A 25,186-nucleotide genomic window follows, 5' to 3' on the forward strand; every position below is an offset into this window, starting at 1 on the left:
GTCGAACGATCCTCTACGTGACCATATATTCTGCTAATGTTTTATATCACGATTTAATCCCATAATAGAAGTTATGCTTACACAAGCGCTCACATAAAAACACACACAGTATATATATATATATATATATATATATATATATATATATATATATATTATATATACATAACAGTATTAAAAGGTGATATAAAATAAAAGCACGATATATACACACATATATATACATTTATATATAGACATATATGTGTGTGCGTGGCGTGTGTGTATGATGACAATTATATATGCACCTACATGAATACTATTTAAAATGTTGTCACTTACGCTGTTCCTAAAAGGTGTGACCCACCCAATAAAATTCAGAATCAATACTTTACTCACATTGAGCAAATAAAACAAGAACTTTCAAGGGAGAATAACGAAATAAAAGACAGCAGCCATACCAGCGACATAACCAATTCCAAACAACATTATCGACAACATCGTTAACTGCATCTGTTGTCATTCGTCTGTAACAAATAAAAAGCAAAATCGTCCAACCGACGACTAAAAGCATCCCATGAGGCAAGCGTGAAATCACCAATAACCATGCAACTGCGGACGCAATCTCAAAATTCCTATCGACGCACTGCCAGACGTTTGAGTATTAAAAAAAAGTATGCATTTTGACCCCTGCAAATTGGAAGATAAGATGTCATACGCCTACGGCGCTATCAGCTCCCCCTTGTTGGATGTTTCATCACATTCGCCTTCAAAGAGAAACGATGATAGAGAAGAGGAGAGAAGAGGAGAGGTAAGGGGGAAAAATGGGGCTAAAAGTGGAAACTGCGAAGAGGGAGTGATGGATGGATACATACGTAGATAGAAAAAGAGGACAGAGAACAGAAAGTGACAGCTAGAGAGAGAGAGAGAGAGAGAGAGAGAGAGAGAGAGAGAGAGAGAGAGAGAGAGAGAGAGAGAGAGAGAATTTCAAATGCACGTAATCAATATTAACGACAAAGGTTGAGCGAAAAAGCACTCCACTGTGACAAAAGCAATCAGATACACCAGGTAAACAGAAAATTATATTTCCAAATGCAATTTACCTCAGTTAAAAAAAGGATCTAAACAAAAATACACGTTGGAACAAATTACAAAGGAATCTAGCTGTGTGTGATTCATCTGTCTCTGACTCTGCTTTGGCGAAGAGAGGCGACTGCCCTGATACAATTCCACTTTACAATCAAAACAATAATATTCATGAAGACAACGACATTAGGGTTCACACTGTAAAAGATATCAATAACAACAAAGATCACTGAAATTCCTAAAAACCACCAAACACCAAAACCAGCAAAAACGAGCATTTTTGAGCCCAAACCCGACCATAACAAAGCGCATCATGCAAAAAGCAAGGCGTTCCCAGGAGCCTCCCTCCTCTGTCCTGAATGTGGATGAGAGAGCGACTGATTCGCGCCAACCTTTGTCAATTCCTACATTTAATCATTTACCTCGGTTCTGGGGTCAACTGCAACAACCAAGAGAATGGTGTAAGTGCTTGCATGAAACAATGAAACCTGTGTGCTTGCAAGATAGGCTTACAAGCACTAACGAGTATTTTAACGCAAATAAGATGACAGTATTCGACAGATTTCATCAATCACCAACAACAAACCGAATAAATAAATAATTCTGGGATTAAAATGATTCCAACAACTATGTTCATTATCTGCACAAACGAAAACCGAACTAGATACAAATAAATGCAATCCTTCAAGATGTCCCAAACATGTTGGATGACAACAGTCCCTGACTGTGACCACAAAAGCAACATCAAAAACCGGTCGTGAAAAAAATTCAGCTCGAGAACTTGCCCGAAACATGATTCTGATCAGTAGATAGTCTTCACAAAATCGTATGATAATAATAATAATAATAATAATAATAATAATAATAATAATAATAAATACTGAAATTATAACTGCACAAACAACACATCTTCTCCGGAAAAATCCCACAAAACAAAACACGCAATTTCACGATCGTATTGAAAATTTGCATCAACCATTTTCAAGCCACTAACACCAAAGGCGAATCCTGGCAAAGACATGCAAGAGTAATGAAAATCGGTTAAGACGATGAGAGAGAGAGAGAGAGAGAGAGATTACTGACAAGGCCGATATATTGAGCTGCATGGATAATGCATTGTCCGCTCGTCTATTATGTGCAGAAGTGGAGATTGTTCCAGCTTTGCAAACGCCGTGAAATTGAAATAACTGCAAGAGACAGATTAATCTAAAATTCATCACCAAACAAGGCTGGCTACATGTGAGAAATAGGGGCTCAGGTCTTCACGGAATGACACTGCAGTATTTCACTCAATATAAATAATATAATATAAATATAAAATATTAAGCTTCAAAAGTCATTTATTACTACTATTAACGTACCACATTTGACAAACACAAGTGCAAAAGTCACTCAAAACCTGAAAGCATTTTACCAAACACAGCCCCAATGCTGTTCTTATCGGAACCTTATATAAGCCTATATTGAATGCCTTTCCCATCGTTGCAGCCTACACCTCTTTCCTTATCTTGGGGTTTCAACTAACCCATCCAACAACCAAATGGAGCAATCCATTCCATCACCTCGAGACCAGATCCACCTCAAATCCTATCCCAGGAGAAACAACTCGATTCTGCGGTCAGCCAACTTGTGGTCTACATCTGGTCAATGGAGGGAATATTTCTATTCATTTGCCAACAGCGAATGTTTCGTCTCTCTCGCTCTTCTCGCACACATACTGTGTCAGTGAATTGCAACTCTTCCCCTGTAAACAGGCAAGACAGTTTTCTTACCCACATTCTTGTACACAGTGTCACACTCGATCTCTTACTAAGCATTCACGATTTATTTATAATGATACAAAGAATTCTTGTCATTTATTCCACCTAATAATCGTCTGCAGGGCGCGGCAATTCCCATACGCTGGTATGTGACCGTTGGTACTTCCTTTAACGACAAAAGGCGTGCGATATCCATTGATCGGCAACGGCTCCAATCAATGGCATCGCCACGAAGCACTTCACCGGTTAAAAGTATTACGAGAAAATATCATTCGTCTAAAAATAACGAAAAAAATTACGAAGAACGATTTACAGTAAGACAAACCTCATAATCACCTCCCCGGTCACTTTGTTAAAATAAAAAGTGCGATGATGTGTCATATTTGTGCTTAGAAATTTTGCCTTTTCTGTTCTTCATACAATCCCTGGAATGTATAAAAATAGAATATTCTATTGTCTACTCTTTTTGAGAAGAAAATCTTATTTGTATGCATAAAAGTAGACACCCATCCGGAAGAATATTCTCCGAAGAAAAAATTTCACACGCTTAGCAAATTTATACGTATGCATAATAATAGATTATCTTAAAACTGAAGAATATGCTTCACATTTGAAAGGCAGGCCATCAGGTGTCTTCGAGCAGTTGCCGGTGGTGGCCGTCGCATTATGGCTGCGTTCATGAATATTAGAAAACCTAAAATATATAACGTTCGTCACTCAGGTCATCATGTCCATGACTACAAACGTCTTTTTCCGATTTGACGAGGATAACGTACATTGATTTGTACAAAACGTACTACGGACAATAATGATGTTGAGACCAGAGGAGGAGCATTATTCAACAAAACAGCGACTTGAAGCATTTCTTAGGTATGCGTCCTGATCCAGGTTTTCAAGTCGGAGTTGGTGAAGACTTAGAATAGACCAATCTTCAGTTTGCCGTTCGGTTCACTACATATGTGAGAGACTCGTACAAATAGCTGACAACCGGATCAAATTTCCTCAAACACGGCAAGAGAAAGAAAACGCTTCGACGTGGACTGCAAATATCTTATTTCCGCAAGCTATCAAAGGATTGATTGCACTCATATAAAGATAACAGGGCCCGTGCGTCGCTTCCACCCTGACGAATTTGTTAACAGAAAGGAGTGCATTCAATTAATGTGCAGGCCACTTGTGACTCTAAAGAGTGTTTTACAAGTGTTTGCGCTAGTTGGGCTGGTGTTCACGATTCGAGGATACTACGATGTTCGGACATTCCACATATCATGCAATCAACAAGAGGTGACTTTCTGCTGTTAGTGACAGTGGATATCCTATAAACCTTGGCTTATGGTACCCAGAAACCCTGAAACCCTGCAGCAATAATTCAACAAAGCCACTCAAAGAACGAGTAATTATTGAGCGATGTTTTGGGCAAACTTAAGAAACGTTTTCCTATGCTGGCAGTGGTGTTGTTCAAAGGTAACAACACAAGTTCCCAAAATTATTGTAGCATGTGCTGCTTACAACATTCTTCAAAGTATTTTTACGATAACCTGCCAGAACAAATAAATCATGAGCCTATTGTCGATGAAGAAATTGAAGAACTCGTGTGGAAACAGATGCTGTGCAACGACAACTTGGTCAAATAAAACGACAACAGAACAGAAACAGATATCAGCTGATATTCTACAAAATCTTAATTACTATTAATGGGTAATAATATTACGACTGCATTGTTAATTATTGTATTGTTATGAGGACAATAATATAAATATTGAATTACACTCAACTTTCTTTTTAGCCTTGAAATTTCATGAAACGTAGTGTTATGAATATATATATTTATATAAGGAATTATCATTTCTGGTTATTATTTATAGAAAACATGACTAAATAAAGCTATTTAATATTATTGAAATGAGTTTAACTACATGTTCCTCAACCAAATCCACAACAACACCTGAAACAGACAGAGTACTTTAATAAAAAGAATGGGGGTGTTCAGTTATAGATCTTTATGTTCCTACAGATACAAGCTTATGACGCTCTCTTTCCCGGAAGAATATTCTTTTGCCTTTATCACGAAGCAAATAGCAAATTGTTATGGTATACCACATTTAATGAATATTCTATTTTCTACTAAGGATTTGCTTTTTTCCTATTTTTGGAAGAAGATAGAATATTCTATTTTTATACATTCCAGCCAATGAACTTCTGCAGATGTTCCGAAGGGGAAAGGGAAAGTGCAGAAGTACTTAAGCACTCCTTCCCTTAACAAGAAATAAAGCATTTTTAATTTGTCTTTCGTCTATAGGTCTATTTCAGATGAGCATTTAGTTTGGGATGATTTCGCCTTAAACCTTGCCTGCAAAAGTGAGCGCCTATCAAAATTCAAATCCAGAAAAGCATTGCATCAAACGATAATAACAATCCACTACTCATTTCAGTCCAAAGCCCTTTCTTTCATACTGCTCATTTCCAGCTGCCAATTCATCAACTCACAGTGAAACTAATGGAAACTACAAAGACTCTTAGACTCAAGAACCATATGACTAGCTACTACATGTAGGCCTATACTTCTACCCAACACTATCACAAGTCGGGAATGTAACGTAACAGTAGAGTGATTTCAGTAAAAACAAATGTTATTTCCAGCTTTTTTATACATGCTTATACGAGGACACTGGCGCTTGTGATAACTGATTATACGAGGACACTGGCGCTTGTGATACCTGATTATACGAGAACATTGGCGCTTGTGATAACATTATACGAGGGCATTGGCGCTTATGATAACTGATTAGCCTATACGAGGACATTGGCGCTTATGATAACTGATTATACGAGGATAGCTGGCGCTTGTGATAACTGTTTGTACGGACACTGGCGCTTGTGACAACTGATTATAAGAGGACATTGGCGCTTGTGATAACTGATTATACGAGGACACTGGCGCTTGTGATAACTGATCGACCAGAACGCACTAGGTTTTCTAGTCAATCACAAAAGCAAATATCAACTGACAAAGTGTTCGAGGTCACTCTCAAGTCAGGATCGATGAGCAGTAAGTCAATATAAAGTCTCTCTCTCTCTCTCTCTCTCTCTCTCTCTCTCTCTCTCTTATGGTCTTAAATGCTGATTCCATAAAAGGACAATTATTGTCCGTGACATTTAGTTAATTTCTCTGCTTGCCCAACTCTCTCCAAATTTACATGAAAAATGTTATCTGCAATGAAAATTCTATTGATAAGATTTAACCATTCAAACTTCTAATAGTTTCTCTCAATCGTCCTCCAAACTGTGACACAAAATTAATTACCAACTTGAGGCCCATTTATAACACATTCAATACTGACCTCTAATCTCTCTCAGTATTAGGACAGCCAAGGATACACTGTTCTTGAAGTCAAGACAAAAACAATTTCCCACTAAGCAGAACGGAAAGTGACAAATAAACAGAACGAGAGGCAAGTCCGCTTGGCTAATGATAATGTCACATGGCCAGGGGAGGAAGTGTGGAAGGAGTCAAGGCCTTATTTGCTGTCGGTAGATTCTGAAAGGAAAAAAAAAAAAAACTCCGGGAACAAACTACACCCATCCTAGTTAGCCTAATATTGTGGGTAGATTTTTCTCTATCTTGAGATTTCTCTCTACATAACAGGAAGCAAATCGCAAATGAAATGGTTCCTATGGCCCTCTCTTTTTCTTGTCCTTATTTACTTTCTGGACCAAGTTTCTTATAGGCCTAGGCACTGAGTTAGGCTGCACGTCGCTTAGGCATTCTTATATTGACAAAAAACAATAAAAATATTCTCAAGAAGCTAAGTAATACGTAATTATTTTCCATACTATAAGGAAATCATTTATAAATCCTAAGAAAGAATAGAATAAGACAAATTATATATATTTCCTTTACAGAAATTCCGGAACAATTCCCATTCTTCAAATAAATACAGTACCGAATACTCTTTGGACACGGTTCAGAATAACAGGAATGATTTGTTCATTGAAATCCATTTTGCTTACTGTTGAATACCGGTGGTCATTTACTTAATGTGCCCGGTAGCTAGCTGGATATAGTGGGTAGCTGGCTGAGAGGTGATTACTGGGCTTACAACCTCATTCCTAAACACTTTCTGCGAAACAGAAGTGACAACTCCTCAAGTCACTTCTATAAGAAAACATGACACTATATACAGTTTACATAGATATATTATATATATATATATATATATATATATATATATATATATATATATATATATATATATATATATATATGCCTATATTTCCTGCAATGGTCTTCTATACTGAACTTACGGTTTTACTGAGGAACTGAATGAATTAAGTCAGCACACTACGGGCAAACAGTTACAAGTTTATATCACAATTAATGGCGATCTGTTGTAGACATGGAACGGACTACAACAAACTCAATTTTTAAAAGGATCTGTGTAAATCGTTACATGTATATGTATTAATATGTGTGTATATATATATATATATATATATATATATATATATATATATATATATATATATATATATATGAGTATGGTTAATTAATTACCGTAACTTATTTTGAAGACGCAAGAGAGGCATGCAGTTGACAGCCAGCCACAGTTTAATTAAAAGCTCTTTGACAGTATAAAAACGCACTGTCCAAAGCAAGATAATGCCTTTGTCTGAATGCTACCAGGCTTTGAGTGTTAAACATATATTCTACTTTTATTGAGACCTAAAACATTGCTTCAGCTTTGTAAAATGGAATACGATTGTTACGCATAATGAAATGTAGTTGGAATGGAAAATATGCGGAATGTGATTCGACTTCACAACTATAAAACGGCACACACACACTGTATGTATATCATATAGGCCTATCTATAATATTTACCTAACTCAAATACTGTTATATATACATATTTTACGTGTGCATGTGGATATTAATTTCAGACTAAGTCTAATAGATGTAGACTGAATTAAATGATAATTTGCTAGCAGACAGAAACGGCTATTAACGTGTATACCTGGATAATGAGAAACATCAATAATACAACAATTTCACGTGTAAACGTCACTCCAAACTATGTGGACCCATTAATTTCGTTTACCTCCTATCAAGACAAATCCTGCTGACCGTTTGACTTCGTCAGAAAAAAAGTATTCAACCGGAAATCTCTTACCAACATTATTTCGGCATAAGCGGAAAAATATTCGTGGACTCCACACCTCCCGTTCTCTAATCCTCCATGCCCCGTTTATTTCAAACGTTTTTTTTTTCTGTTTCCGTGCACGAGGGATGTGATGTAAAATTAACAGAATCTGATCAGCCTAGCACTTTTTCCTCCTCAGTGTAACTATAAATCAATTATCACGTTCATATTTCAAATCGTACAGTAGATTTCTAAATTTAATTTATTCCTCGCCAGGTCTGTTAGGCGTCCTTTAACGTAACACACTAGTCAGGTTAGGACCTGGGTTCCCACACACCAGTATTTATATTTGGAAATTCCTCCTCGGTTTCAGCGACACTTGGACAGGGAGACGCATGTACACGTATGTTATTCATGTATGATTCAGAATATTTCCAATCGATATCACAAAAAACACCACAAGTCCAATAGCCACTACGGAAAACACGACAACGGAAGAGTATACCTTTACACCTCTAGAGCTGGACGTTGCGCCCAGAACACTGACTGACTGTCAACAGTGAAGCAGCTGGGTTGAGGACGACTCGCTCTCTCAGCTGGTGGACGTAGTTCCCACACCTACCGCCAGGGGGACGGCAACAACCTTACTTTAGGTCAACTTGTTTTCGCGAGGTCACATCTTGATGTTCCCTGCGCTAAGGTCAGTTATTTCACTACTGGAATCTTTGGCTCTGAATTAGGATGATTTACCGGAGTAGTATATGGTTAATGGATTTATGTATCCATATTAAAATGCATAAATGCTTATAAATGCAAATCAAGGTAGCACATGCAATTAGCACGGATCATGCTTGACGGTTTATTTACGGGCTTTCACTGGGAGAGCAGACGTAAACAGTATATTGCCAATAACTTTCCACCATCTTAGCCGTAGGCAAAGCTGGAGCAACGTAGCGTCTCGTTCCCCACCCCTGTGCCCTTCACCTACGCGGTTATTGTTGACGGTAACTGACCAAATACCAATATTAATTTAATTTCGTTAATTCCTAAGATATAACCCGTTATTTTAATTAATAGATACGTATCTTCGTTTGTTTTGAATATAAATAAGTACAACTCGGTGAGTGGCGTATGACGTGAAACGCAGTGTACTGAATACCCTTAAATTCATTTAGTTTACGTTTAACTACAATAGTCTTCGGGTAATGAACTCCACGTTTAGACTTGGGCTGTGCGGCTCGGGTCCACCCTGTCTCATCGCTGAGGCTCTCTGTAGAGGTATGTAGTAAGTCATTTCTAGCTTCGAAACAGTCTAGTACTTAGGCTACCAGGAACAGGAATTGCCTCATCGACCTTCTCTTAGATTGCCGTCCTTTATAACATTAGATCGAGACTCAACCCTCTCATATTAGCGTTATACTTTATAACGGATACTCAAGTACACGTAATGAAAGATTTTTTTACCAATTGCCGTTTCTGGCCTAGGGCCAGAAAAAACTGTTTAGTGAAGAAAGGTAATGCCAATTCAAGTTCATAGTCTGCATCACCAAATTACAGAAATCAAATAAATATACTGAGAACATCTCCTAATGCTCGATTTTAACTGGAATCTTACAAAGGACATTAAAGAAGAGGGGATATTCTTAAGTTCAAAATGAAACCATTTTCATGAGAACAATAAGTAAAAGTTAAGTATACCTTAGTTTTGCAGACCACACAGGCTGATTAAACTTGGCTCTCCTGCAGCTGGCCAGAAATGATTTTAGACTTATTTTACGTGGCTAAGAAACCAATTGGTTACTTAGCAACGGGACCTACAGCTTATTGTGGAATCCGAACCACATTATAGCGAGAAATGAATCTCTAAAAGAAGTACCCAAACCCCTACGAGCACATATTTTCGGCGACCAGAAACGCTTAGCTGTCGGTATCCAAGCAAAATCTTACAGGTTGAAGGAGATATACCCTCCAGTCATATTTTCTTTGCATAGGTAGTAAAGGTAATAGTAGTAGTGGGTAGGGTTTCAGTTTCTGAAGCCTGGAGCATCTGAAACAAAGAGTGACTAATCCACTTGCTGCAAGTCACGAGACCCACCGTTTTGTAAAACGTTCGAAAGGATATTCATCTAAATTTATGTGCAGTCTCGCTAAAACAGAGATAAACAAACATACGGAACCAAAGACATAATCTCCTATCTGCGGTAAAAGTGATGGGGTTTTCTACAACTTGTCATTTGCCTGGTGAAGTAAATATGTTTCGGATGGTAATTACAATATACACTTATTCGTTACTTATAGCTAATACCAACAGTGCCTCAAACAACCGCGACTCAGACTTTGCAACTCTGCACATATATCCCCCCCGAACCCCCATGCCCACAAGACCTCCAGACAATGACCTGGAATCTGACCAAGAAAACCACTTAATCCATTGTCACAAGAACACCTTGAGCCAGCTTTTAACCTCTTTCCTTTAACTTTTGCATCGAATAACCGATATATTTTTCCATATTTGTGGCAAAATTAAAATAGAAAAAAGAACCGCGTTTGATAAAGTGGTTTCGCACGATAGGAACGTAAATAACTTTAGTAAGGACACTAAAGTAATAGAGCTGAAACAGTAGCCACAGTAAGGAGAAATTGACGGAAAATGCTGAACTGTCAAAATAAAACCTCCTCTCTCTGTGGTGCCCGTACTTTAACCCCTTCAGAACAACGCCGCTTTCTAGCTGACCTTATGATTACATTTTTTTATATAGCATAAATTCTAGATTTAATTTTGTTTCATCAGTCAGTTAAGAACAAAAAAGAACATTTAACTTTCGAGCAATCTGGCTTTTCATTAGTGACACTAACCCACTTTAGATTAGGTTGCCCACTTTCCTAGGATTTTCTAAATGCTCCCAATTAAACTGATTCTGCTTGAAACTAAATTATTCGATATTATGATGATTCTTTCTAACCTGCTTACTTCCCCATCAAATATTACCAAGATCTTACAATAAACGAGGGTCTCTAACTAATGTGTTTGATTTTTTATTTTTCTATTAGCTATAGAGAAACTGTGCCGGTGTTCAGATTTAATCATCATAATGCCACGTTACTCTGAGACTAAACTGGGACTACAATGTATCACATTAACTGAAGTATGGCTCTTTGGCGTCATGGTTCCCTGGGTCAAATTATCAGATTAGGGGAGAAGTAATGAGATTGAGTGATGATTTCTAAGCCATTGTTAACAGTTACCCCCTCAACTATTTTCAAAGATTTCTGCAAAAAAGAAACAGGAAATCTTTAGATAAGTGATTTTGATGAAATCATTGATTATGTTATATAAAGTATATAATATTAATATATATATATATATATATATATATATATATATATATATATATATATATATATATTAACAAAATTATTCACTAACTTTTTTGAAACTGTATAAAAGAACATCTTGAAAGTTGAAATACAAAAACGATAAAGAGATGGTAGACTGTTTCTTTACTGTTGGTTTTGCACATGCACATAATATATATATATATATATATATATATATATATATATATATATATATATATATATATATATATACTTCTTTACTGTTGGTTTGCACATGCATATGATATATATATATATATATATATATATATATATATAAATATATATATATATATATATATATATATATATATATATATATATATATATATATATATATATATATATAAAATCTTACATCATCATCGCCCCAGAGCCGCGCGACGCAAAGGGCCTTTGTGATATTCCGCCACATGTCTTTCCTCTGCTTTATCGTCCACCAATCTTCATTGATTTCCAGCCCCGCTTCTCGTAGTTCTCACCCCAAGTAGGTCTGGGTCTTCCAACTCCTCTGGTGCCAAAGATGAACCAGCTGAAACTATCACGTGCTATTCTCCCAAGGGTACGAGAATAACGCACTCAAGCATCTGCATCTACCTGTCATCATTATTTCATTTACATGCGGAACCTCCAAAATTTCTCTTATGATATCATTTCCATCCTGTCATCTGACTCATAACTTCAAGTTTTATTCTCATATCGACAAAATTTTTTAAAAACGTATTTTCATTTTCACACCATGATTTATGTCCGTAAAGAATAACAGATCTTACTTGAGTTACGTACAATCTTACTTTCGTAAGCAATTTCAGTATGTATTTCTAAATTTTATACAGCCTGCCCATTATTTATTTGCCTTTTTTCAGTTTTTACTAAATTCCACCTCAAGAGATTCAGTCTAGAAGCGCATCTTGAAACAATATGTAGCTATATGGGGTCTATGGTGTAATAATCTTCCTTTGTGAGAAAGTACTAGACTGCTTAATACAACTAGCATTATTAAAAAACGTGATTAGCAATTCGTTAACTGCCGGTTGCTGTTTGAAAGACCGCTGGTCAGAGCCGATGACAATACGATTAACTGTGTTAATTTCAGTTGTTTTCCTATCTCAAAAGTGTTGGGGTGTGAAGAAGGTTAAGACTAAAGGAATATTTCAGTATGGAGAGAAGGAAAATATCTTTGAGAGATATTACAGCTCAAACAATTTTCGTCACAAGACGAGATTCTCTTTACCTGCTACAAAACGCCATTTTCGAGTACAATTCTGGGAATTCGAAAACGAGGTAGGTTTCCAGTGTGAAGGAAGGGGATAGCTTTTATTTTTATATTATCCCATCCTACCCACATACATCCCATCCCACGTTACACTTCCCCCTCCCGTACCTTATTCCTTTCCCAAAGGACACCCCCTCCCCCCTCACCGCTTCCCTTTCCTCTCCCCACCCAGACAAATCGCTAATCATGCATCACCGGTGTTTATATGCCCAGGCAATTTCCCATTGACCAATCATATCACTCAAATTAAATCAACCAGTCATGTTACGAAACGCGCGATTGTAATTAGTACTTGATATTAATGAATGGCGTCATTATTATTCTATTGATAACCAAGGATTTTACATTAAAAATGTTTGTTATATCCAGAGAAGGAAAGGATAAGACAGAAAGTAATTTCTTTGTTGAAAAGTATTATAGGAATTTATTTTGAATTTTATTTAGGCCTGAGGTCTTCTATAATGATTATTTCATATTCCCCGTAGTTTGAATTCCAGTATTTTGTTTGTAGGACACTATAAAGAAACAAATGCTGTTATTCAGGTATTTTAAGGTAATGACTCGATACAGCGCTGAAAGTTCATAATATCCAATTCATGAAAATTTTTCTAAACTGTTAGAAAATAAGTGCGTCTCGCTGCCACTGCGTTCAGTACACGAATTAAAGTGATTCTGTGATTTGAGAGTGCGCTAAGGAACGTTGTTCAGTGGTTTTTACAATTTTATGTTAATGAATGACTTTACTGCTTTTATAGCAATCGGATGATGACGTCACGGCACTCAGCACAAACGTTGCACCTTGTCAAAATTTGCTTTCCTTCCTTGACATCATACATAATTTCTTTCATTCCCTGATATTCAAAATTTATCATATACAGTTTCTACCAAAACATTTTATGCAGTGATAAGACAGAAATCGGAAATTTGCCTGCAATTATTATAGGAAATTTTGAAATTCAACATTCATTAAAATCTTGAATTGTCAAAAGTACTAAATTGTTGGCGCGCATTGTTTTATCTCACTCATGGAACAGTACAAGAAAATTCAGACTTCGTATTTCCGTTATTAAAGGATGATAATATCTTTTTATGAGTCAACGTTTTCTATGAGAATGAAAAAATAACTGATACGGACGAATGCTTCGTATTGGTCTAAGAACTACACGATATCCAGTTGGCGAAAGGAAAGACACGGGTACTTAAAAAACATGATTACTGTTTCCAGGAATTCAAATTGCTTCAAGTAGTTAAAGTAACTGAATACTATAGCAGCCAAAGACTATTCAAAGATTATGGGAAGGAATGAAAAAGTTCACAATTTTCGGGGGGGAATGTATTTGCCTGCACTATCGGTATAGTAGTTTTACAACCTAAAAGACGACAAATACATCAAGAACTCGGTCTTCGTTTCGTGTAGATTATGAGAAAATCTCCCAAGAACGAAAAGAACTGGCATCCCCATCCGGATACATCTCGAAATGTAATCAACTCGACAAAATTTCATGTAACTTTATCAATAACTTTACGCTGTAATTATGGCTGTAAGATAAGTAAACAGCTGAGGGTAAATCCATAACCTATGTGCAGCGTTGCTGGTGGATACAGCGGCATTTTAAAGTAAAATATTTGAGGCAGGAGCGTGAAATGGGGCGTTATCGAATAAAACAATGGTATAAATAGGTATCATAGTTACACACGTAATAGACCTGTTAATATGGGGCATTCACATATAGCTCAAAGCATAGCATTATATATATGGACAATATATTACACGGATAATATATATATATATATAATATATATAAATGTGTACGTATGAATAATATATGTGAGTGCGTCAGTTCCTTTTTGTCTTAGGTATATTTTGTGTGTATGAGTGTGCACGCGAGAGAGGAGAGAGAGAGAGAGAGAGAGAGAGAGAGAGAGAGAGAGAGAGAGAGAGAGAGAGAGGGAGGTGAGGAGGAGAAAGAGAGTATTTTGTGGTTGATGTAATAAAACCCAAAAGCAATCTGTGATGTTATCACAGGCTGTATATTGATCAAGCCTTTGAAGTGACTGTGAGAACGTAGAGGCATATTAGTTTATTTAACAGCTTCCCACTGTAGCTGAAAGTGCGATTGTGTGAAAGACAGAAGATATCTGATACTCTGCTCGTATGCGATGATTGGCAATAGAAACTGCTGTTGGATTCTCTTTCCAGAATGGAATGAAATGGAATATAAAATGTAGGCCAAAGGCCAACCGCTGGAACCTATGAGGTCATTCAGCGCTAAAAGGAAAATTGAGAGTAAAAAGGTTTTAAAGGTGTAACAGGAGGAAGACCTCCAGTTGCAGTAGGAATCAATTGTTAGGAGAGGATGGACAGTAAGATGGAAGAGAGAATATGAATGGACGTACAGTAAAAGGAATTAAATGGGTTACAGCTAGGCCCGAAGGGACGCTGCAAAGAATCTCAAGTAATGCCTACAGTACACAGCTTGAGGTGCACTGACGGCACTAACCCACTACAGTGATCCTTTCAGAAACATTTTGAAGTGCACTTCCTCAGAATTTGTTAATTGTGGGGAAGGTTCTAAGTAATAAGACGATTTAATCCGACGTTAACATAATTATTTATACCTCTAATGCAGGCTTCAACATAGTCCTACGTTCAATAGCAATTGTCTGGTTATTAATTTATTCGGATTTCTGATAGCGCCATGCAATGAGAGTCCTTGTTGGTTCTAGCTCCGGAACTTGCTGCATAATGTGGCTCACGCAACTTATTCATATCATTGTGTACATTAAGTCATATTCACGGACATAGGCATTGCTTAAAAAGTTATTAATACTATTCTGCAAATATAACTTTGGCGTCGAAGATATACGCACTGAAAAAGCCTAAGTTAAGTATACATTAGTTTAACCAGACCACTGAGCTGATTAACAGCTCTCCTAGGGCTGGCCCGAAGGATTAATTTATTTTACGTGGCTAAGAACCAACTGGTTACCTAGCAACGGGACCTACAGCTTATTGTGGAATCCGAACCACATTATGACGAGAAATAAATTTCTATCACCAGAAATAAATTCCTCTAATTCTTCATTGGCCGGTCGGAGAGTTGAACGCTGGGCCAACAGCGTGCTAGCCGAGAGCTCTACCCACCCTTCCAATGAAGAACTTTGAAATAATATAATAATAATAATGTACTATTGGTTCCTACCTAATTTTTACATACTTTTAACATACATTACTGGAAATTATAAGAAAATGCTCACTATACTATGGTATTACTGTGACATGAAAAAGCAAAGGTAAAACAGGGGAGAATTACAAGTACATATCATGGTTTTAAATAGTTAATCTTGCAGACTGACCATTGTCGACTTCTTTTCTAAATTTTAATTCGATAAAACTAGCTTAAAATCTTCTGAGCTGTTACTTTACAGTCGTTTTATCAAATAAGGAGTTGTTTTATCGGTGAAACGGAAATCGTTTCCCGCTCTGTAAACTAATTTTATTACTTAGTTTGACTCCTCGAATTACACACTGATTTTCTTTTCGATAAGTAATAATTATAACGGAAAAAGACGCGTGCGTGAAAAAGGATTACACCTGCGTCAGTTATCGCTGGTTATCTATGGCAGATGTTTTTTGATGAACACCTGCGACTTGTGCACCTTTACCCGTGAGAACGTACGAAGTCTCTTTTGCAAAACAGGTGTGAAAGTGATTAAGTATGCACCCGCGTCGTAATGAAATATGAATCAAAAGACTTGTTGCTAAAAATAGAGCCACGAGGGGATTTTATTATTTGTTACGTTCGCACAAAAGAAAAATTAAAAGAATGATAGAAAGACTTGAATTATTTACGTTTTTTTGACGATGACGTGGCATGCAAGCGTTAGCCTAAGTTGGGACAGAATAGACCTTTTGAGGTAAGTGGCTTTTTTTTTCAGTTCATATTCACGGAATGATTATTACCATAATGCCCAGAATTAAAAGGAAGTCTTAGAAAGCTACATACACACGAACGAAGTAGGCGGATCAGTCCATTAATCCATTCCTAGTTCCATTCATATTGACACCTTTATTTTAATCTATGAAAACGTCATGATTATATTTAAAACATTGCCATAGGATTCGTAAACTGACTCTGAACTAATGCCTACCAATGCATGATTAAAAATCATTAATACAAAATGTGCACGCTTAATACTCATTCGGAATCTTGGGTTAAGAAACCCCTATCTTCTAAATGAAATCCCTTTACCCCTTCTCACTATCCATTTGTCTACCAAATTTCGTCCTGTTACCGGGCCACAAACAAACAAGGTAACAGGAATGAAGACGCAAACTGCTGACTTTGTTGGGAGAAGTTGAGTATAAGTATAGGTTAAGCACACACAGTGGACTTATAATTGACAGACTTGCCTCATTAACTCGACCATTCTATCTAACTTTTGCTTCCCTGTTTAACAACTTCTGCAAAACTTCTTCAACTTTTTTCTCTCTCTCTTTTTTGTCTCTCCTGTTTCATGACGCACGTCTTTATCGATTATTTCATGATCCTTCCTCTCATATCCCGGCTTGAACTGCCATTCTTTCAGGGTCCAGCTTTTATTATTGGGACTCAACTTTCATTTTCTTACATTTTCCATCCCTTTATCCAACCTTACCCTTGCGTGCTTTCAAAATCTATTTGTCCTCATCCTAGGCTGTACTTCCATTCTTTGATAACTAATACCCAAATGGTCTCCGATTTTATTTTCATTTATTTTTCATAATCATATTTTCGTTAAAGTAACTGCCTCTTTCATTTTGTTAAAAACCTTTCCCAACTTTCTGTGTCTGCCATTTTTTTAAGTTGTTGCAATCTGGACTCAACGAGTAATGGCAACTGGCACATCAGGCTACATATTAATGTATATGCAATATGCAGGCTATATGAAAATATTTATCTTACCCAACGCGAGAGAGAGAGAGAGAGAGAGAGAGAGAGAGAGAGAGAGAGAGAGAGAGAGAGAGAGAGAGAATTATTTATTGGTGCGTTAAATCGTTGCATGTGGCGCATAATTTTTATTTAGTTAACTAAGTTTGAAAACTCTTTATGCAAAATTTCATGGTAACTTTATACATACGGAAGATCATATTACTTGTTAAACCATGTTTCAGAGAAAAAAATTAAGCTTAAAAGAACAGGAAAACTCAAACTGACACCCCTTATGCTTTTTAATATCCATGGAATAGCGTGAAAATCTGTCCATAAATTCAGCGAGCGTTCTTAAACTTGCTTAGTCTTACGAGATCGTTCAAAACTTTTTTTCCGCTATCAATCCCCTACCGACCAAGCTGGGGTAACTATAGCTTCTCCATCCGTTTGCCAGTCTGTCTGTTAGTGTATCTGTCACGCTTACCCTGTAATCTCAACTACAATGTGTAGAAGGGATTTCAGTATATGAAGGAGGATAGTGCATGCATACCATATGGTTTTCCGTCAATGCGCACTTATCTCGTTTTTAGATGTTTCTCTGCTATTAGGTTTACGGCCTGCTTCAGGAGCAACAGCCCGTGTTGGCATAAGGGCAGCTCAGTCTATAAAAACATCATGCGTAGACAAGATGAAATTATGACACAAAAGACTGCAGAATTTCCACCAAACATGTACTGTCCGGGGAAAATGTCGAAAATTTCAGAAAATACAACAGCAGCCCCTTCAGGAATACTCTCAGAGTACTTGATTCCAGCCCAGTGTCTTAGTAGACTTAGTTATTTTCATTTTAGTAACCCAGTTATGACGCATTTGTTTTTAGCTGAGAAACATCTGGTAAGTACTTTTTGTTGATTCGTGTGGCAAGTGGGTATATTATGCCTATACTTGCAGGGAGTTGCAACTATCTCTTTAGGGAGTCCCAGGTCCAGCGGCCCAGTTGATTTTATGTGGACTTCGACCCCAAGCTCAGGGTACAGGCGCCTGCTGCTTTATAGAGTGACACCTCTTTAGGTAAAAGGTAGATAAACAATCGGAAGCACGGTTTTGCTCAGAATGGCCACCAGAATATTGGCAGTGGGATGATGGATAAGATTAAGGTGATGAATTCTTTGCCCCGTTGGCTTCAACTCTGGATTCCTAGCAGATGACCATGTTTGTAAACAAATAGGCCACTGGCCTCAGCCGGTTAAAAAGTGCATGCTGCAAGAAATTGCCTATACTATATTTAGCAGATATAAAAATTAAGTAGATCATATAACCATTAATCGAGGGAGGAAAAAGAACACTGAGAAGAAGCTATAGAGGAGCAGACGTCGGCAGTAATCACCATTTTATCGTTGAAATTAAAAGCACCAAACAAGAAAACTGACACAGTATCTAGGTTTAATACTATAAAGTTTCTTGAAGCAGAACATCGGGGGGCTTTTGCAGCTCTGAAACCATATGTGAGGAGCAGCAGACAGTCACTGAGGAATATATATCAGTCTGGTGGAAAAGAAGTATAGGAAAATGACGCCTTGGGATATCAGATGAGACCTGGGATACAACAAAAAAAATAGACCGAAGCAAAACATTTGGACATTGAAGTTGATAATGTTGACACTCCAGGAGTGACATTGGTGTCAGGGTGGCCCACAAAATTAGTAATGAAATATCCATGAGTAAAAAAAAAAAAGAGGAAAATGCCTCTCAAAAGGAGGGATGGACCAGTAAAACATCAGAATGAGAGCACTGGTCACAGCATTCTTTTGAGGTTATGAATGCGATATGAGGGTGTAGCAATTTCACTGATATGCTAGAAGCTAAAGAAGAATTGAATATACAGATGAATGAATTCGCGGTTTTTGAAGTGAAACACTAATACACTTAAGAATGGAAAACACTAGGTTATGATGGAATCACGGCAGAGATGATTTTAGCTAAAAATAAAATTACTAACTAAACTATTTTGCAGAGTATGGAATGAGAAAAGAAAGTACGAGTAATAAGAAGTCATAGCAAAGGTACCAAAGAATCTAACTTGGCTGAATGTAGTGATTATAGAAGCATTGTAGTTTTATAATCTGTGATGAAAATATTTAGTATGCTTAGTCTGAATACACTAAAGAAAGAAATAGAAAAATTGCTTACAGATGAGCACGCGTTTGATAACCAACTTGATAAACTAGGGCCGCCTTATATGTACGGCTTCCCTAAAATACATTAACTATAATCGGCACACTACAGATTTGCAGTAGAGACTCCGTCCAATGCACGTGAGCATCCCATCCTAAAAGCTTATGATTGGTTAGCTCTCAAAAGAGGAATGATGTCGTAGTATTTGATAAATACGCAAATGTTTACTCTAAATGTTTAGGCTTTTGTCTGGAAAATTTTTCAAAGACACAATAAACAAAAACAGCCTCGGTAACAACAAGAGAACAAAGACAAGAGCCATAACAAGAACAAGAACAATCTAAATAGTCGTAACAACAGCAACAAGAATGGCTTTAACAACAATAGCAAAGAATTACCATAATAAAAAGGCTGGAAATAACGTAGGCCTATTCCTTTGATCCAAATGTTACAAGCCGCGAAAAACGACAAAAAGAATTAAACTTTAGAACTGTGTCACTTTTTATAATTCTGTTATTTTGGAAATCATTTCTTTCCGGAAATTCTTAACAAATTATATCCTTTATGATTCATTCATATGGTAATCTAAGCAAAGCAAAGGCCTATTCATGGCTATGGAGTTCAACGAACCACAGGAGTCCATATCTGAACTGGACATTTTTTCAGGTTCATTCTATAAATGAAAAAGAGAACAAGTCATATTAATACTTTTCAATAGTCCAGATATATTAGCGAACTCTAACTCGACTACTTTTCATCTCAAAGAAAGCGTTTACTATTGCAATGAATTTGACTTTATACATGTAATAACGTATGGTAAAACTGTCTAAAAACAGAGTACCAGACTCCATAGCTTTGGGATAGCCTTTGTGTTCTGATTGAGAATGGAGAATATACTTGACATAGTCAATCGTTAATTATCATTATCCTTTAATTCCAGCGCACCTATCCGAACGCAGCTGTTCATCCAGTCGCCAAGTGATTTCGGGTGCACCTGTGTCACCAAAATCACTCGACGACGCCGCTCAACACTCATGACATATTTTATATTTTCCTATTTTCTATCATTTTTACAGAGATGTAGATATGATTTTAGCACTTCTTGTAATAATATTTTTCCTTTCGATGGTAAGGAAACCTTCCATTTCAGTTTGGTAAGATAACATTGTTAGGGTCAATGAAAATCATAGATGCAAATAGACCTACATTGCAAAAAGACTGCAAGTGGTGGTTGTGCTGTCGCAGTGGACGGAGTCGCAACTGCAAAGCTGCAGAGGATTAAATATATACTGTAGACTTCTCAATGAGACCTACAGTCGTATCATTAAGATATCCGGCACATTTATCAACATGGATAACAAAAATTATGTGAGTTCAGGTAGGCTTGGTTTCCACAGATCATTTAATTCAAACACTTTTCTCCCCACTCCTTTTTTTCAAACATTTCTCACAACGGTTGACGGCGTTATCAGCTCAGCGATAAAGTACTCGAATTCACCGAACTAAAAGGCGATGAGCATATCTACAGTACAGCTTCCCTATACATTTGGAGAAAATGTATAACTTGATCAAACAAATGTTTCATTGATAAGCTATTCAGTTTTGATGACATTCAAACGTTGTGAGAGGCAAATAAGTTAATTTGTATATGGATTTTTAATTGTCTTGCTTGTCAGACATTGACACAGAGGAAACAATGCTAACATTATGGAAACGGTACCTGGATGATAATTTTTATTCATTGAAAGTAGAAAACGAAGGCTCTCATTTTATTCCTAGACGCTTTAAACTAAAAGCTCCTTCCATAAAACTCATACTAAAAAAAAAAAGACATCATCCTTCCCTGTTTAGGCCTATCGGTAGAAAAACCCAAACGGGCTTCAGAAATAAAGCAAACCTTGAAACTGTGCGTGCAAATTCCTACATTCACTTTTCATGCCTTGATACTTCATATGCTAAAAGTAGTAGCGGCATTCTTTTCCCAAGAGGCCATAGATTTTGTGACCCTGCTTTGTTTAAACAAGATAAGTTTCATAAAAACGTGTTACTCTGATTTAGTGTAGCCTACCTGGTTTATGAATAATGCCCTCAAAAATGCAAAAAAAAAATTACTATGTAAAAAAACAAAAAAAGAAATTGGCAATGGAAAGAGATAAAGTAACAAGTAACTTGATCACAGTAAATAAGTCACTAAAAACAGCATGAATTTGTATTTCATTTAAATTATATCAGTAAATCTCTGTGAAAACAAAATTGCAAAAACAAAAGAAAACAACGAACCTGGGAGTATACGCAATTAACTGCATCGATTGCAATTTGTTTTACGTGGGCGAGACAGGAAGAAATCAGGGAGCGCAAAGAGCCGTTAATGGTAATGGCAGAAAAAACAGTGCAGTAACTGAACGTTATTGGGATTTTCGACCACCCAGTCAGTTTCAAAGAAGGGAGACACCTTTAGATATGCAATAACATAATGCGGCGCAGGCAAATGGAAGGGTCCTTTTTAACTCGGTAGCAATGGAAGCTGGAAACGAATCTTTTATTGCTGTGGATATGATAGACGTTTGGTATATCCTCAGACGTAGCTTCTCCAGATTCGTTAAGGAAATTAATTGTCCAGACTTATTACCTGGAATTATGGAATGCCAAATACCTGACCACCATGACCCATACCCATGATTCATGCCCTTCCCACCCACTCCCAGAGTAACAGATGAGCAGGATAACTAAAACAAACCTGAATAGTCACGCAGACAGACGGTCAATCAAAAACCTGAATACATTATAAAGACTCAGTCTGTAAATGTTTTACTCGTTTTCGTTCCTCTGATGATGACAGTAGTCCTCGTGAATCTTTAGGGCTTCAATTATATTCCCAATAACATATCGAGATTTGGTACAAGGGAAATGGGTCTCATTTGTCATCATCATCATTATTATTATTATTATTATTCATGAATATTCTCTCTTACAATGAGGCCTAAATGTCTAAAAGAAAAAGACTTAAACCACCACCTCTTCCCCACCCCAGCAAAGGATGGATATTTGTACGGTAAGGAATAGGGAATACAATATATATATATATATATATATATATATATATATATATATATATATATATATATATATATATATAAAGTATATATGTTATATATATATATATATATATATATATATATATATATATATATTTCAGTTAAAAATGAGAAATTATTTCTAGCCTCCCTAGGAAAACTGAAATTGTGAGACTAAGTATTTAGCCATTATCTTTCATCGCACAGTTTATATTTTTGTATACTCTAAACAAATCTGTAAACTGTTTATTTCTGTACCGTTTTATACACCAAAATTTATGTATTATGGCTTTCATGAGATACAGGTTTTGATAAGAACAAGTCCTCTCACATTCTCCCGCCAAAATTTAAAAAGCAGGAGAAATCGGTCGCATCCTCCCCTCACCCCGTGCCATTGGCCTAACCCGCTTTCTGCTTAGACAAAGTAATGTTAGCACAGTTATCATTGATCAGTATGATATATACATAAATAAGAAAGTGGACGCTAAACATAATTATGGAAAGACGAAGATTGCGGTATAAAGCATTAAACAACTCTCTAATTAATGCGGCCCTCCATTTCAGCACTTCATATTTAGACTACTAGGCTTTATACTCTGCATTCTTGTCATCGCCAGGCGATTCTTACTATTATTTTTATGACTGTTGCAATTATAAATGTTAAAACAAACAAATAGTCCAAGCAATTGTTAATTAATAGGTCTATACATAGCGAAATCCATTTCCCATATTCGAACTGTACTTATTTCCGAAGCTTTCCTTACCTTTCGGATAGCGGCCAAAATACGTGTCTAAAAATATGCACAGCAAACTCTTCTTGGGTATATTAGTCCTATATTGAAAGGCACTCCAAAATTCCAGGTTCAAGAGGTGACCAGGGTAAGCCATGATTCAGAACGTCTTCCCCCTTTCAATAAAGGGTGACAAAAGGGAAGGGAACTATATGATTTTCCCGCCCACGCGTGACGTCATTGGAAGAAAACTATATTCCACATGAATTTTTATGTGCTTTCCTTTAAAGTTTGCATATGAAAAATAATTACGGCTATTAGCTAAACTTTATTTTCAGTTTTATACATCAAATAGCTGATAAGCAAACACTAAAAATGGTTTAAACGAAATTCATTTAGCCGTCGTTTGACTTTTCATCTGTTTTATATAGTTCTCGTTTAGGGATATTTTGCACATCTGTCTTTATTGAACTTTTCCTCGTGTTTTTTATAGAATTGTATTCGTTGTTTGATTAGTAATCTTATTATAAGAGGAAATCTTGTTTTTGTGTATATCCTAGAAATAATTAATTTAATAGTGAGAGCATATACATGCAGTACATACAAGCACACATACATGCACACACATAGGTCCCAGCACTTGGCCTTCGCCATAAATCCTATGTTCTATTCTATTCTACACTTTGCCAGTAAAGTCACCGTAGGGGTGTGGGGGGCTAGCGCTCTCAATGCACCTCACGCGCTGTGCACTGTGGACATTACTTAAGGTTCTTTGCAGCATCCCTTCGGCCCCTAGCTGCAATCCCTTTCACTCCTTTTACTGTACCTCCTTTCATATTCTTTCTTCCACCTTGCTTTCCACCCTCTTCTAACAATTGTTTCTTAGTGCAACTGCGAGGTTTTTCTCTTGTTATACCTTTGTAACCTTTTACTCTCAATTTTCCTTTCAGAGCTGAATGACCTCATAGGTCCCAGCGCTCGGCTTTTGGCCTAAATTGTAAATTCTATTCTATTCTATCGAAATGAAGAGATACTGACGTCCGGGCGAAATTCCAGTGAATAACGACATCCACTGGACCACCAAGAACAGTGAAGATCTCTCCCAGCTTGAGCATACATATATTTGTCGAATCGAGGTACATTTACTATACAGACCCATCCTCACCATCGTAGCCTAGTGTTTTATCGTTTAGGCTATATATATATATATAGAATCTATCCTTTACTACATAACTATGTAGCTGTAACTGTAAATAGATCTCAGGTTTTGTAATGACAAGCGTATTCAAAATGTGAAGAAATCGAGAAGTTCAGAGGTCATTGTAGTTTTCACCTCACAAGCATGGTTAGTGACTAGTAGATATATATATATATATATATATATATAGGTATATATATATATATATATATATATATATATATACTTGCAATATATATATATATATATATATATATATATATATATATATATATATATATATACATTATAGCAATTTAAATTTTTCTTAGGCGTAAATTATTCCCTAAGGTATAGTACATTGAATGTCAAATGTTATTACTAAATATTTGTGAGTATAAAAAGTCACTAGTAATTATATATATATATATATATATATATATATATATATATATATATATATATATATATATATATATATACATATATATATATA

The 25,186-nt window shown here is 36.4% G+C and overlaps 1 protein-coding gene across 6 annotated transcripts in view; it reads right to left on the reverse strand.

Annotated features, from left to right (window-relative positions):
* Window positions 1-23,742, reverse strand: part of LOC136855385 (carboxyl-terminal PDZ ligand of neuronal nitric oxide synthase protein-like) — a 514,751-nt gene extending 491,009 nt beyond the window's left edge. For 2 of the 6 annotated variants that reach the window (XM_067132325.1, XM_067132320.1), the window contains exon 1: window positions 23,547-23,742. The gene's annotated coding sequence lies outside the window, so the exon portion shown is untranslated. Of the gene's footprint in view, window positions 1-8,471; window positions 8,581-23,546 lie in introns of those variants that run through there. The other 4 variants (XM_067132323.1, XM_067132324.1, XM_067132319.1 and 1 more) reach the window with 4 other exon arrangements.
* Window positions 23,743-25,186: the final 1,444 nt, after the last annotated feature.

The sequence above is a fragment of the Macrobrachium rosenbergii genome, chromosome 31 (genome assembly GCF_040412425.1).
Source record: "Macrobrachium rosenbergii isolate ZJJX-2024 chromosome 31, ASM4041242v1, whole genome shotgun sequence".
Taxonomy (NCBI): Eukaryota; Metazoa; Arthropoda; class Malacostraca; order Decapoda; family Palaemonidae; genus Macrobrachium; species Macrobrachium rosenbergii.